The following is a 15070-nucleotide window of genomic DNA, read 5'->3' as shown; positions in this document are numbered from 1 at the left end:
TCACTCGATCTATCCTGTCTATACCTGACATATGCTTCCTTCTTTTTCCTTTCATAGAGATGTACAGCATGGAAACAAGCCCTTCGGTCCAACCCGTCCATGCCGACCAGATAGCCCAACCCAATCTAGTCCCACCTGCCAGCCCCCAGCCCATATCCCTCCAAACCCTTCCTATTCATATACCCATCCATATGCCTTTTAAGTGTTGTAATTGTACCAGCCTCCACCATTTCCTCTGGCAGCTCATTCCATACCCACATCACCTGCTTGAAAATGTTGCCCCTTAGGTCTCTTTTATAACTTTCCCCCTCACACTAAATCTATGCCCACTAGTTCTGGACTCCCCCACCCCACGGAAAAAAACCTGGTCTATTTACCCTATCCATGCCTCTCATGAATTTATAAATCTCTATAGGGTCACCCCTCAGCTTCCGACACTCCAGGGAAAACAACCCCAGGCTATTCAGCCTCTCCTTATAGCTCAAATCCTTCAACCCTGGCAACATCCTTGTAAATCTTTTCTGAACCTTTTCTGAAGAAATGTTGAACAGGTTAGGCCTGTGTTATGAAGGTGTAAGGGGTACTGCATCTTTTAAGAGAGTTGAAAGCTAGGCAAGGACTTAGAGAGGCAGAGAGAGTCCGGAACCAGGTAACAATGTAACACTTGGTCAGAACAGCTAACACTGGCTGAGTTGCTATGAGACAAAATTCGAATTTGGCCAATCAGTTTAAATTATGCCCCAAGATACCAAACTCCAATCAAGTTTGATTTTGGTATTTTGACAATATTACAGCCAATGAAATGATCTGACGTGTTGGGGTATAAAACCGGACATGAACAGTTAGGGGAGAACTGCCAAGCCACCAACAAGTATAGCCTGAACATCTCTCTTAAAGATACCTTTATCTATCAGTAACCTGTAAAGCTGAAACCCTAAGAAGAAGAAATGAAGACAGGAATACAGAGAAGAACTGAAAGCTGCCTAGGTTTGAGAATTGAGGTTTTTAATCGGACCAGTATTAAAGAAATGAAGGGAAAAGATAGGCTAGAGGAAGGAGTTGTAAATAGTTGTTAGTTAATTATTCTCATTAGACTTCAAAGAATTGTTCATTTTTACTTTAAATAGTGACTTTTGGGACAGTTCTTTGCCTCTTGAATTTTCACAAATTATTGCACGGGGTGAATCTTTTCTGTATTGTGGTTTAAGTTAGCAGGGGGGGGGTGTTTACCCCGGGTCGTAACACCTGTATCCAATGGAGTTGAGAAGAATCAGAAGTGGTCTTTTTTAAAGATGGGAGGGGGTCTGACAGGGTGGTCACAAGGAGGAGAAGTGGGGCACCGTGGTTAAAATTGGAGGCAAGTTTGGGAAGGCTCACTGGGTTAATTCCAAAGATGAAAGGCCTGTCTCATGAGGGGAGATTGAGCAGTTTAGGCCTGCAGTTCAGAAGCTTGAAAGGAGATCTAATTGAGGTCAATGAGTTGCTACAGAGGGTTTGGTGATGTGAACCCAGAGAGGACATTTTCTCATTTGGGGCAGGCTAGAGAGGTCATAATTTCAGGATAAAAGGCGACTGATTTAAAACAGGGAATAAGGAGAAATTACGTCTTTCAACAGGTGATCAGTCTGTGGAATTCACTCCCCCCAAGTGTAATAGATGCTGGGACATTTTGTAACTTGAAGGAGGAGAGAGACAGATTTTTTTAATTAATAATGAGTTGAAGGGTAATGGAGAGTGGGCAGGAAAGTGGAGTTGAGGCCAGGATGATATCAGTCACGGGGCAGGTTCGATGGGCTGAATGACGTTGGAATATAGATGCAGGAATAGGCAATTCAGCCCCTTGAGTCTGATCCATCATTCACTGAGATCATGGCCGATCTGTGGCCCATAACCCTTAATCCCTTTGCAAGAACAAAAAAACTTATCTCCCTCAGATTTAAAAATTAACAACTGATCCAGTATCCCGCACGATTTGTTGGAGAGAGTTCCAAAGCTCTCCCACCTTTGTGTGTGGAAGTGTTTCCTAACATCTCTCCTGAACGCTCTGACCCTCATTCTCAGGCTATGATCCTGGCTCTAGAATCCCCAGCCAGTGGAAATTGGTTATCTTTATCTACCCTGTCTCCTCCTGTTAATATCTTGAATACTTTGATCAGATCACCCCTTAACCTTCTAAATGCTACAGAACATTGAACATAGAACATTACAGCGCAGTACAGGCCCTTCGGCCCTCGATGTTGCGCCGCCCTGTCATACTATTCTGAAGCCCATCCCACCTACACTATTCCATGTACGTCCATATGCCTGTCCAATGACGACTTAAATGCACTTAAACTTGGTGAATCTACTACCGTTGCAGGCAAAGCATTCTATACCCTTACTACTCTCTGAGTAAAGAAACAGGCTTCAGTTGTATAATCTCTCTTCAAAACCTAACCCCTGAAGTCCAGGTATCATTCTTGTTAACCAACATTGTTCTCCCTCCAAGAGCAATCTATCCTTCCTAAGGTATGGTACCTAGATCTGCTCACAAAGCTCCAAGTGGGCTCCAACCAGGGTTCTGCGTAACTGCGAGATAACACCTTGCACTTTTACTCCAGCTCCTCATTCTTATAGTCTTACAAAATAATACTGTCTGTGTGGACTTCCTCCCTGTGTCTGCATGGGTTTCCTCCCACAGTCCAAAGATGTGCAGGTTAGGGTGGATTGGCCATGCTAAATTCCCATAGTGTCCAGGGATGTGCAGGCTAGGTGGATTGACCATGGGAAATACAGGATTACAGGGATAGGGTAGGGGAATGGGTCTGGGTGGGATGCAATTCGGAGAGTCAGTGTGGACTCAGCAGGCTGAATGGCCTGCTTTCACACTGTAGAGATTCTGTGGTGATAAGGGGTCTCCCATTTAAGACAGAAATTAGGAGAACTTTAGTTTCTCTCCCTTAAATGTTTGTCTATTGTAGAATGCTGGTCTGGGGAGGGAGCTGGGTGTGATCTCAGAGGGAGTGCAATAGACAGTGGGATGTTGTTGAGGCCACAGTTGGACTTTCCGGGATCTTAGTGAATGGCAGAGCAGGCTGGAGCCGCTGACTGACCCGCCTGTGCTCCCAGGATTTGTGTTCCTGTCGGATCGTCAGCCCCTACTTTATGTTTCTGTCAAATGTAAGGTCAAAATTGTGACCTCCTGAGTCAGGGCTGAGCCACGGCTGACACTGTGGGAAAATACAGAAATGATCCAGAGTAATTTATATTTCAGTGCCCTAATGAAAAAAAAACAGCACTGAAAGCACTGGGGGAAGGTGTGTGTGTGTGTGTGTGTGTGTCTGAAAGAGTGTGTGACTGAGTGTGTGTGAGTGCATGTGTGTGTGAATGTCTGTGTGTGTACGAGTGAGTGAGAGTGTGCGTGTGTGTTTGTCTGTGTGTGAGCACGATTGTGTGTGTGAGAGTGAGTGTGTGTGTGCGTATGTGTGTGTGTGTTTGTGTGTGAGTGCATTTGTGTGTGTGTGTGTCTGTGTGTCTGTGAGTGTGTGCGTATGACAGAGTGTGTGTCTGTGTGTGAGAGAGAATGTTTCTCTGTGCCTGTGTGTCAGTGTGCATGTGCGTGTGTGTCTGTGTGAGAGTGTGTGTGTGAGCGCATTTGTGTGTCTGTATGAGTGTGTGTGTGTGTCTGTGTGTGTGTGAGAGAATGTGTCTGTGTGTGAGTGTGTCTGTGTGTTTGTGTGTGTCTGTGTGTCAGTGTGCGTGTGTCTGTGTGTGAGAGAGAGTATGTGTGTGTGTGTGTGTGAGAGAGAGTGTCTGTGTTTGTGTGTCTGTGTGAGTGTGTGTGTGTCTATGCGTGTGTGTGTGTGTGAGAGAGTGTGTGTCTGTGTGTGAGAGAGTGTGTGTCTGTGTGTTTGTGTATGTCTGTGTGTTTGTATGCATCTGTGTTTGGATGTGTCTGTGTGTGTCAATGTGTGTGTGTATTTGTTAGTGTTTGTGTCTGTGTGTTTGTATGTGTCTGTGTGTGTGTCTGCGTCAGTGTGTGTTTGCGTCTGTGTGTTAGTGTGTGTGTGTGTGTGTTTGTATGTGTCTGTGTGTCAGTGTGTGAGCGTTAGTGTGTGTGTTAGTGTGTGTGTTAGTGTGTGTTTGTATGTGTCTGTGTGTTAGTGTGTGTGTTAGTGTGTTTGTATGTGTCTGTGTCAGTGTGTCTGTGTGTCAGTGTGAGTTTGTGTCAGTGTGTGTGTGTGTCTGTGTGTCTGTGTCTGTGTGTGTGTGTGTCAGTGTCTTTGTGTCTGTGTGTTTGTGTCTGTGTGTTTGTGTCTGTGTGTTTGTGTCTGTGTGTTTGTGTCTGTGTGTAAGCGAGAGTGTGTGTCTGTGTTTGTGTCTGTGTGTTAGTGTGTGTGTGTTTGTATGTGTCTGTGTGTCTGTGTGTCTGTGTGTGTGTGTCAGTGCGTGTGTGTGCGTGTATGCCAGTGCGTGTGTGTGCATCAGTGTGTCTGTGTGTTTGTGTATGTTTGTGTGTGTGTCAGTGTGTGTATGTCTGTGTGAGTGCGTGTGTATGTGTCAGTGTGTGTGTGCGTCAGTGTGTGTGTGTGTGTGTGTCAGTGTGTGTGTGCGTGTGTGTGCGTCAGTGTGTGTGCGTGTGTGTGTGTGTCAGTGTGTGTGCGTGTGTGTGTGTGTCAGTGTATGTGCGTGTGTGTGTGTATCAGTGTGTGTATGTCTGTGTGTGAGTACGTGTGTGTCAGTGTGTGTGTGTCTGTGTTTGTGTGTGTGTCTGTGTGGAAGCGAGAGTGTGTGTCTGTGTTTGTGTGTGTGTGTGCCAGTGTATGTGTGTGTCTGTGTTTGTGTGTGTGTGTCTGTGTGTAAGCAAGAGTGTGTGTTTGTGTTTGTGTGTGTGCGCGCGTGTGTGTGTCTGTGTGTGAGTGCGTGTGTGTGTCAGTGTGTGTGTGTCTGTGTTTGTGTGTGTGTGTCTGTGTTTGTGTGTGTATGTCAGTGTGTGTGTGTAAGATGGCAAACCAATGGTGCCAGGGTTTGCTTATTATGCAATCAATCCCCTTGAAGGGTTAATATTCCCAAACCTCTGTAGAATTCTCATGACCCTCCTTCACCCCTCTCCAGAACCGGGCCAGTTCCTGAACCTTGCATTACAATGGGGCGGGTAGCCCTTTGAGGATAAGCTGAATGAAGCACCAGTTGTTTCCTGGATCTCAGCACAGCAGGACTGTGGTTGTTGGCACAGCTGGGAATCCCACTCCCCTTGGCTGGAGTGCAGCACACTACTTCAGTCCCAAGCCCTCAGCCTTGACAGATGCTGACACATCCTTGCCTTGCCAACCGTTAAACAGCCATTCGAGACAGGATGAGTGCAGGCCTTGCATTTTTGCCGGGATCAAAATGATATATAAGCCGTGCCAAAATACACTGAACAAGCTGCAAAAACCCTTTAGTGAGCGAAGGACCTAATGATCTCATAAATGGCCCATTGATAGGACTCTTGTGATCAGACTTGGTTCATAAGGACGGCTTTGTCCGAGGACAAAGGGATTCTATCAAACGAGGAGCAATCTCAGCGATAGCCACTTAGTGACACCGGCTTTTGCTGTGAAGTAATGGGACTTGGTGTGAGGTAGTTGTCTTTTCCCCAGGGTGGGGCGTTTCAAGACCAGGGGACACATTTTTAAGGTGAGAGGAGGGAGATTTAGATTACTTTACAGTGTGGAAACAGGCCCTTCGGCCCAACAGGTCCACACCGACCCACCTATTCCCCTACATTTACCCCTTACCTAACACTACGGGCAATTTAGCATGGCCAATTCACCTGACCTGCACATCTTTGGACTGTGGGAGGAAACCGGAGCACCCGGAGGAAACCCACGCAGACACAGGGAGAATGTGCAAACTCCACACAGTCAGTTGCTTGAGGCAGGAATTGAACCTGGGTCTCTGGCGCTGCGAGGCAGCAGTGCTAACCACTGTGCCACCGTGCCGCCCACTAAAAAAGACATGAGGCAATTTTTTTTTATTTACACAGAGGGTGGTTTGTGTGTGGAATGAACTTTCTGAGAAAGTGGTGGATATGGATACAATTGCAAAGTTTAAAAGAGATTGGGATGGATATATGAGTAGGAAAGGTTTGGAGGGATATGGGCAGGTGGGACTAATTTAGCTTGGGACTATGTTCTGCATGGACTGGATGGACCGAAGGGTCTGTTTTTGTGCTGAATGACTCTATGGCCCTTTACATGTGAATATCTCCAAGTTCCGCTTCAGGGGGATTTGCTGCACTGGGGTGCAGTTCCAGTCCAGAGTGACAGGAGGCACTGCTGACACTTAGAGAATTGGAAGTGTGTTGCCACATTTGTAGATGACACCAAAAATTGGTCAGGAGCAAGTGGGGAGGATGACAAAAGGAGTGGAGTGAAAGGAGCAATATGAATGCAGAATTGTCTTAGTTATATTAAACAAAGAACAGTTGTTAACTGCTCAGAGTGTGTTGCTGGAAAATCACAGCAGGTCAGGCAGCATCTGAGGAGCAGGAAAATCAACATTTTGGGCTGGAGCCCTTCATCAGGAAGGGCTTATGCTCCGAAAATCGATTTTCCTGCTCCTCGGATGCTGCCTGACCTGCTGTGATTCTCCAGCAACACACTCTTAGCTCTAATCTCCAGCATCTGCAGACTTCACCATCTCCTAGTAGTCAATTGCTGTTTCAGGACTTGAGCAGGTTCATGGTCGAGTTCCCCAGGGATCTGTGTTAGGGGCATTGTTGCTTATTACCCTCATTTGTTCATGGGCATCATTGCCTGGGCCCAGCATTTATCACCCGTCCCTAGTTGCCCCTTGAGAAGGTGGGGGTGAGCTGCCTTCTTGAACCGCTGCAGTCCATGTGCTGTAGGTTGACCCACAATGCCCTTAGGGAGGGAATTCCAGGATTTTGACCCAGTGACACTGCAGGAACAGCGATATGCTGCCAAGGCTGGATGGTGAGTGGCTTGGAATAACTGCACTATCACAGTGCAGATAAAGGCCATTTGGCACCAACCCTCCAAAGAGAATCCCACCCTATCGCTGTAACCCCACATTTACCATAGTTAACTCACCTAGCCTACACACTACGGGTAATTTAGCAGTCAGTCCACCCAACCTGCATATGCTTGCACAGTGGGAGGAAACATACACAGACACAGGAAGAATGTGCAAACTCCACACAGTCGCCTGAGGCTGGGATTGAACCCGGATCCCTGGTGTTGTGAGGCAGCAGTGCTAACCACTGAGCCACCATGAACTTGCAGACAGTGGTGAGCCCATCTGTCGGCTGCCTTTATTATAGTGCACATTTGAAAGATGCAATCAAAACAGCCTTGGAGAGTTACTGCAGTGGATCTTGCAGACGCTACAGACTGCTGCCACTGTGCACAGGGAGTGAATGCTGAAGGTGGTGGATGTGGGGTTGGTCAAGTGGACTATTCTGTCCTGGATGGTGTCAAACTTCTTGAGTGTTGTTGGAGCTGCCCCCATCCAGGGCAAGTGGCCAGTGTACCACCCCAGAGATGGGAGATGGTCAAATTCTCTCTTATTGCCTGGCACTTCCTCCTACGACTTCCTTCAGTCCTATTATCTCCCCAAGATCTCTGCACTCCTCCAAATGGATAGCACAGTAGCCCAGTGGTTAGTACTGCTACCTCAGGGTGCCAGGTTCAATTCCACCCTCTGGCGACTGTCTGCGTGGAGTTTGCACATGTTCCCCATGTCTGTGTGGGACTTTCCCCCCCCCACAATCCAAAGATATGCAGGTAGGGTGGATTGGCCATGGGAAATACAGGGTTACAGGGTTACAGGGATGGGGGGGGGGGGGGTGGGAGGGCAAGAAGACTGGGTGGGATGCTCTTTCAGGGGGTCAGTGTGGACGCAATGGGCTGAATGGCCTGTTTCCACACTGTCAGGGATTCTGTGATTCTAATGGTAGCCACTGGAGCATCCCCGATTTCCATCACTTCATCACCGGTAGCCATGCCTTCAGCTGCCTGAGCCCTGAGCTCTGTAAAAACTGTGTGCACTTATACATTCGACATCCCTACCCAGCTCCAGACTGCAACCTGCCACAATAAGCAGGGGATGGTGGTGAAACACTAAGAAGGTCACCAGGTCAATAATCGAACCAGCTGACTGACAGCGTGACCCTGGCAGCTGGTGGAACTAAAACGCACTTACAGTAAATGCTGTGCAAAATATTGTTTTCCCTCCACTTCAATGTTTCTTTTCAACTTTCCTGATGAGTGGAAGGCAAAATGCTATGACAATTCAAGGCTGAGGTGGATTTTTGTTTTTAAATCAGGAAGCGAATCAAGGGTTAGAGGGAAAAGGCAGGAAAGTGGAGTTAACGATGATTAGCTAAGATCTCCTTGAATAAAGTCAGAAGTCACATGACACCAGGAGATAGTCCAACAGGTTCATTTCAAATCAGCTGCTCCAAAAGCTTGCGGTTTCAAATGAACCTGTTGGGCGTTAACCTGGTGTCATGTGACTTCGACACTTCCACATCACAGTTACTACTTATTGAAAAGGTACAGCAGACTTGATGGGCTGAATGGCCTACTGCTCCTTTTTTCATAGAATCCCTACAGTGTGGAAACTGGCCCTTCAGCACAACATTGGTGATCATTTTCCAATGTTCTATAGATTCAGGATCAGTTCCTGTGAATTGGAGGGTGGCACATGTTGTCCCACTTTTTAAGAAAGGAGGGAGAGAGAAAACAGGGAATTATAGAGCGGTTAGTCTGATGTTAGTGGTGGGAAAGATGCTGGAATCAATTATAAAAGATGAACGTATGACTCATTTGGATAGCAGTAACAGGATTGTTCAGAGTTAGCATGGATTTACGAAGGGGATATCGTGCTTGACTAATCTTCTGGAATATTTGGAGGATGTAGCTATGAAGATGGACAAGGGAGAGCCAGTGGATATAGTGTACCTGGACTTTCAGAAAACCTTTGATAAGACCCCACAAAGGAGATTAGTGAGCAAATGTAGGGCACATGGTATTGGGGGCAAAATACTGACTTGGATTGAAAATTGGTTGGCTGACAGGAAGCAAAGAGTAGTGATAAACAGGTCCCTTTCAGAATGGCAGACGGTGACCAGTGGGGTACCACAAGGTTCGGTGCTGGGACCGCAGCTGTTTACAATACACATTAATGATATAGATGAGGGCGTTAAAAGTAATATTGGCAAATTTGCTGATGACACAAAGCTGGGTGGCAGGGTGAAATGTGAGGAGGATGTTTTGAGAATACAGGGTGACTTGGAGAGGTTAGGTGAGTGGACAGATGCATGGTAGATGCAGTTTAATGTGGATAAATGTGTGGTTATCCACTTTGTTGGCAAGAACAGGAAGGCAGATTACTATCTAAATGGAGTCATGTTAGGTAAAGGGGCAGTACAAGGGGTCTAGGGTTCGTGTACATCAGTCAATGAAAGCAAGCATGCAGGTTCAGCAGGCAGTGAAGCAAGCTATTAGCATGCTGGCCTTCATAACAAGAGGAATTGAGTTTAGGAGCAAAGCCCTGGTGTGACCGCACCTGGAGTATTATGTGCAGTTTTGGTCTCCAAATTTGAGGAAGGACATTCTGACTATTGAGGGAGTGCAGCGTAGGTTCACAAGGTCAATTCCTGGAATGGCGGGACTATCTTACGTTATGGAGTCCTAGAGTCATAGAGATTTACAGCATGGAAACAGACCCTTCGGTCCAACCTGTCCATGCTGACCAGATATCCCAACCCAATCTAGTCCCACCTGCCAGCACCCGGCCCATATCCCTCCAAACCCTTCCTATTCATATATCCATCCAAATGCCTCTTAAATGTTGCAATTGTACCAGCCTCCACCACTTCCTCTGGCAGCTCATTCCATACCCGTACCACCCTATGCGTGAAAAAGTTGCTCCTTGGGTCTCTTTTATATCTTTCCCCTATCACCATAAACCTATGCCCTCTCATTCTGGACTCCCCGACCCCAGGGAAAAGACTTTGTCTATTTATCCTATCCATGCCCCTCATAATTTTGTAAACATCTATAAGGTCTCCCCTCAGCCTCCGACGCTCCAGGGAAAACAGCCCCAGCCTGTTCAGCCTCTCCCTATAGCTCAAATCCTCCAACCCTGGCAACATCCTTGTAAATCTTTTTGAACCCTTTCTACCTGCGACTCCACTTTCAAGGAGCTATGAACCTGCACTCCAAGGTCTCTTTGTTCAGCAACACTCCCTAGGACCTTACCATTAAGTGTATAAGTCCTGCTAAGATTTGCTTTCCCAAAATGCAGCACCTCGCATTTATCTGAATTAAACTCCATCTGCCACTTCTCAGCCCATTGGCCCATCTGGTCCAAATCCTGTTGTACTCTGAGGTAACCCTCTTCACTGTCCACTACACCTCCAATTTTGGTGTCATCTGCAAACTTACCAACTGTACCTCTTATGCTCACATCCAAATTATTTATGTAAATGACAAAAAGTAAAGATCCTTGTGGCACTCCACTGGTCACAGGCCTCCAGTCTGTTAAAAAACCCTCCACCACCACCCTCTGACTTCTACCTTTGAGCCAGTTCTGTATCCAAATGGCTAGTTGTCCCTGTATTCCATGAGATCTAACCTTGCTAATCAGTCTCCCATGGGGAACCTTGTCGAACGCCTTACTGAAGTCCATATAGATCACATCTACTGCTCTGCCCTAATCAATCTTCTTTGTTATTTCTTCAAAAAACTCAATCTAGTTTGTGAGACATGATTTCCCATGCACAAAGCCATGTTGACTATCCCTAATCAGTCCTTGCCTTTCCAAATACATGTACATTCTGTCCCTTAGGATTCCCTCCAACAACTTGCCCACCACCGAGGTCAGGCTCACTGGTCTATAGTTCCCTGGCTTGTCTTTACCGCCCTTCTTAAACAGTGGCACCACGTTTGCCAACCTCCAGTCTTCTGGCACCTCACCTGTGACTATCGATGATACAAATATCTCAGCAAGAGGCCCAGCAATCACTTCCCTAGCTTCCCACAGAGTTCTCGGGTACACCTGATCAGGTCCTGGGGATTTATGTCCAGGTTTGTGTTGAAAGATTGGAGCGACTGAGATTGTATACCCTTGAGTTTAGAAGGCTGAGGGGGGATCTGATTGAGACGTATAAGATTATTAAAGGATTGGACACTCTGGAGGCAGGAAGCATGTTTCCGCTGATGGGTAAGTCCCGAACTAGAGGACACAGTTTAAAAATAAGGGGTAGGCCATTTAGAACAGAGTTGAGGAGAAACTTCTTCACCCAGAGAGTGGTGGGTGTATGGAATGCCCTGCCCTAGAAGGCTGTGCAGGCCAAGTCTCTGGATACGTTCAAGAAAGAGATGGATAGAGCTCTTAAGGATAGTGGAATCAAGGTTATGGGGATAAGGCAGGAACAGGATACTGATTGTGGATGATCAGCCATGATCATAATGAATGGAGGTGCTGGCTCGAAGGGCCGAATGGCCTACTCCTGCACCTGTTGTCACAGGTCCACACCAACCCTCCAGATAGTAACCCACCTAGACCATTCCTCTTACCCTATATTTACCTCTGACTAATGTCCCTAACCTATACATTGCTGTCCATTATGGGCAGTTTAGCATGGCCAATTCACCCTGACCTGCACATCTTTGGACTGTGGGAGGATACCAGGGCACCCGGAGGAAACCCCCGCAGACACAGGGAGAACGTGCAAACTCCACACAGACAGTCGCCTGAGGTGGGAATCAAACCCAGGTCCCTGGCGCTGTGAGGCAGCAGTGCTAACCACTGAGCCACCGTGCCACCCCATTTTGTCCACTCCCCCCCCCCCCAATTCAACACTGACACTTCCACAGCACGGCTACTACGTTATTGAATGGTAGAGATGACTCGATGGGCTGAATGGTCTACTTCTGCTCCTTTTGTTCTAAAAATGGTCTCTTACAGAGTGTTGCCAACAACTCAGGTTCAAGCCCCGCCCTGCCAGAGGTCACCGTGGTAGTTCCGTTTTCTCGATCTGAGATTGAGCAGTAATGACCCTTGGGGTCGAAGAGGTCAAAACATTGCCTCTCCTGCTCCTCTGATGCTGCCTAACCGGCTGTGCTTTTCCAGCACCACACTCTTCGACTCTGACCTCCAGTATCTGCAGTCCTCGCTTTCTCCCAGTCATGACCCTCCCGTCAAATTCACCATCAGTTACCTCTATTTCTCTCTCTCAATCTCTCTCTCTCTCTCTCTCTGTCTCTCTCTCTATGATGAGTGAACAGCTTCTGGACCTGTGGGGACTTTCACCCAATGGTGATAACTGCTGGAGAAATCTCTTCCACTGTTTGTATGAGCCAGCTGAAATGGACTGTGCTGGGAAAAGGAATTTGTCAAGTTAGAGATTGTCATTCAGACACTGTTGTAGACAACAGGAAACATGCAGTGTGGAGGAGTCACAGCACTGATTATTCACTCCAAAATATATCCTTGTTTTACCCCAAACATGTTCAAAATAAATTGGAAATCCTGGATAAAAACCTCACAATACCCATCACTACTCTGTTAAATCTTTCACTGCAGGGACAATATCAGCAGTTCCTCCAGTATTACTGGGTCAATAGCCTGGCCCTCCCTACCCTGGTCCCATCCAGTTTACTCTGGATATCAGAATCCCAAGGCAGTTCTAACCCAATGGCCTTTATTAAGGCAAACTTCAAAACAAAACACTGCAAAACTCTTACCCTTAACAGAGCTCGCAGTCACAAGTGAACCAGTCCACGTGGATTTTTCTCAGATCAGTCTGAAACAAGTGATCAGCTCACTCCATCTGAACCTTAACCCATTTCTCAGAGTACCCTCTGAGCTAATTAGCTACACTCTGAGGGAAAGCTTCCTTAAACTGATACAAAACAGTCCACGTGATCACACTGTGTGTTTTTAAACAAGACTCCACTCTTTTCAGAGTTACAGTGACAAGTCAGTTCATCACTCTGCAGTGACAACACTTAATCTAAACACACACTCACAATTCACACAGTCCCTCTCACACACACATACACTCTCACACTCACACATACACGCACACACACATTCTCTCTCGCACACATACACTCACGCTCTCTGTTTCTCACACACATGTACTAACACACACATTCTTACTCACATACTCATACTGTCTCACACATACACTCTCACACACACTCTCTTGCTCTCACATGCATACTCATACTCTCACTCACACACACACACACACTAAAATTTATGCTCACACATACTCACACTCTCTCTCACACATACACACTCATACTCTCTCACACACATACACACTCATACTCTCTCACACACACTCATATTGTCTCACACTCATACTCTCACACACTCACACACATTCACACTCACTCACTCATACTCTCTCACACACACTCACACACACATATTCTCTCACTCATACTCTCTCACACACACTCTCACATACAATCACACTCACACACGCTCACATTCTCTCACACTCATATTCTCTCATTCATACTCTCACACACACACTCATACTCACACACACACTCTCACACTCACACACATACACCTGTTACTTCAGCAAAACACTGAAATACATTAAAAACAATTAATCTTTTAATAATTACATCACCTGTACGTTCGCTTCATTTCATTTCACTAACCCTGCAATTTTTCGGGTAATATCTGTGTAGGGACATCACATGGACTGCAGTGATTCAGGAAGGCAGCTCCCCACCACCTTGTCAAGGGGCAACTAGGGACAGGCGATGTATCCTGACCGGCCAGCGAGACCCATTTCCCATGAATGAAAACAAAGGCACTGCTATGGAGATGTCAATCACAGAATCAGACAGCACACAGGCATCCCACTTTATCTGTGCCTGCTCTTTGGAAGATCTATCCATTTCCGCGTCATGATCTTACTCAATTCTCGTTCCAGGTTCCCTATTAAATCTGGAGCTCATTCCCAGTTGTAACAATTCACTGAATTAAAGAAAAATTGCCTCACCTCCCCTTTAGCTGTTCTGCTGATGTGTTAAATCTGTATTCACCAGTGACTGACTCTGCCATTGAGGGAAAGGAATCAAAATTATTGGGAGCAAGAGAAGGCCATTCAGCCCTTCAGGGAGAAAGTGAGGGCTGCAGATGCTGGAGATCAGAGTCAAGAGTGTGGTGCTGGAAAAGCAAAGCCGGTCAGGCAGCATCCGAGGAGCAGGAGACTCAATGTTTCGGGCAAAAGCCCTTCATCAGAGCTGATTCTCCTACTCCTCGGATGCTGTCTGACCTGCTGTGCTCTGTCAGCCTTTCAGCCTTCTCTGCTCCAGGTCGTTCTGCTGTAACGCGCGTTTCATCACTGCAAATTCTCTGTAACCTGATCGACAAAGTGGGGACGCTGTTACCAAAGCGCAAACATTTAAAACGTGTATTGGCTGTAACATGATTACAACACTTTAAGCTCTGTTTCTAAGGGGCGATTTTTCTATAACGTGGGGTTGCACAAGAACACAACCATCACGTTATAGAAGGACGACCGGTATTTGATAAGATCATTCCTGAAGAAGGGCTAATGCCCGAAACGTCGATTCTACTGTTCCCTAGATGCTGCCTGACCTGCTGCGCTTTTCCAGCAACACATTTCCATCTAAGATCATAGCTAGCCTGTTAAAGCTAGCTTTAACTCCACTTTCCCATCTGTTTTCCACAACCCTCGACTCCTCGCTCAGTCAAAATCTGTCCAACATTTCTTTGTGTCTATAATGTCAAAGCCCATCCTGGTTTTGAGCACCTCCGTTAAATCTCACCCAGGTTCTGACAAGAGCTACCTTGGTTTCTCTGAGCTGTCCACCTTGACTGAAGTCAAGATTAGAGTGATGCTGGAAAAGCACAGCAGGTCAGGCAGCATCCGAGAAGCAGGAGAATTGACGGTTCGGGCAAAAGCCCTTCGTCAGGAAGGATGTCTTCGCGATGTTAATATTGAGACCTGTACGGTCACAATATAACTGGACCAGCTTCAGATTCCTGACGAAGGGCTTTTGCCCGAAACGTCGATTCTCCT

At 46.7% G+C, this 15070-nt stretch overlaps 1 protein-coding gene and 1 long non-coding RNA gene across 5 annotated transcripts in view; one reads left to right on the top strand and one right to left on the bottom strand.

Annotated features, from left to right (window-relative positions):
- Positions 1 to 14028, top strand: part of LOC148149680 (uncharacterized) — a 137217-nt gene extending 123189 nt beyond the window's left edge. The window contains exon 3 of the long non-coding RNA XR_015757736.1: positions 13707 to 14028. This is a non-coding gene — a long non-coding RNA (uncharacterized LOC148149680). The remainder of the gene's footprint in view (positions 1 to 13706) is intronic.
- Positions 1 to 15070, bottom strand: part of tmem198ab (transmembrane protein 198ab) — a 149251-nt gene that overhangs the window by 89607 nt on the left and 44574 nt on the right. The gene's annotated exons all lie outside the window — the stretch shown is intronic.

This window comes from Chiloscyllium plagiosum, unplaced genomic scaffold (genome assembly GCF_037043375.1).
Source record: "Chiloscyllium plagiosum isolate Xiang-an unplaced genomic scaffold, Cpla_swu_hap1 HiC_scaffold_7, whole genome shotgun sequence".
Taxonomy (NCBI): Eukaryota; Metazoa; Chordata; class Chondrichthyes; order Orectolobiformes; family Hemiscylliidae; genus Chiloscyllium; species Chiloscyllium plagiosum.
Note: the sequence above shows the minus strand (reverse complement) of the source record. Positions and strands in the feature narration are given on the sequence as shown.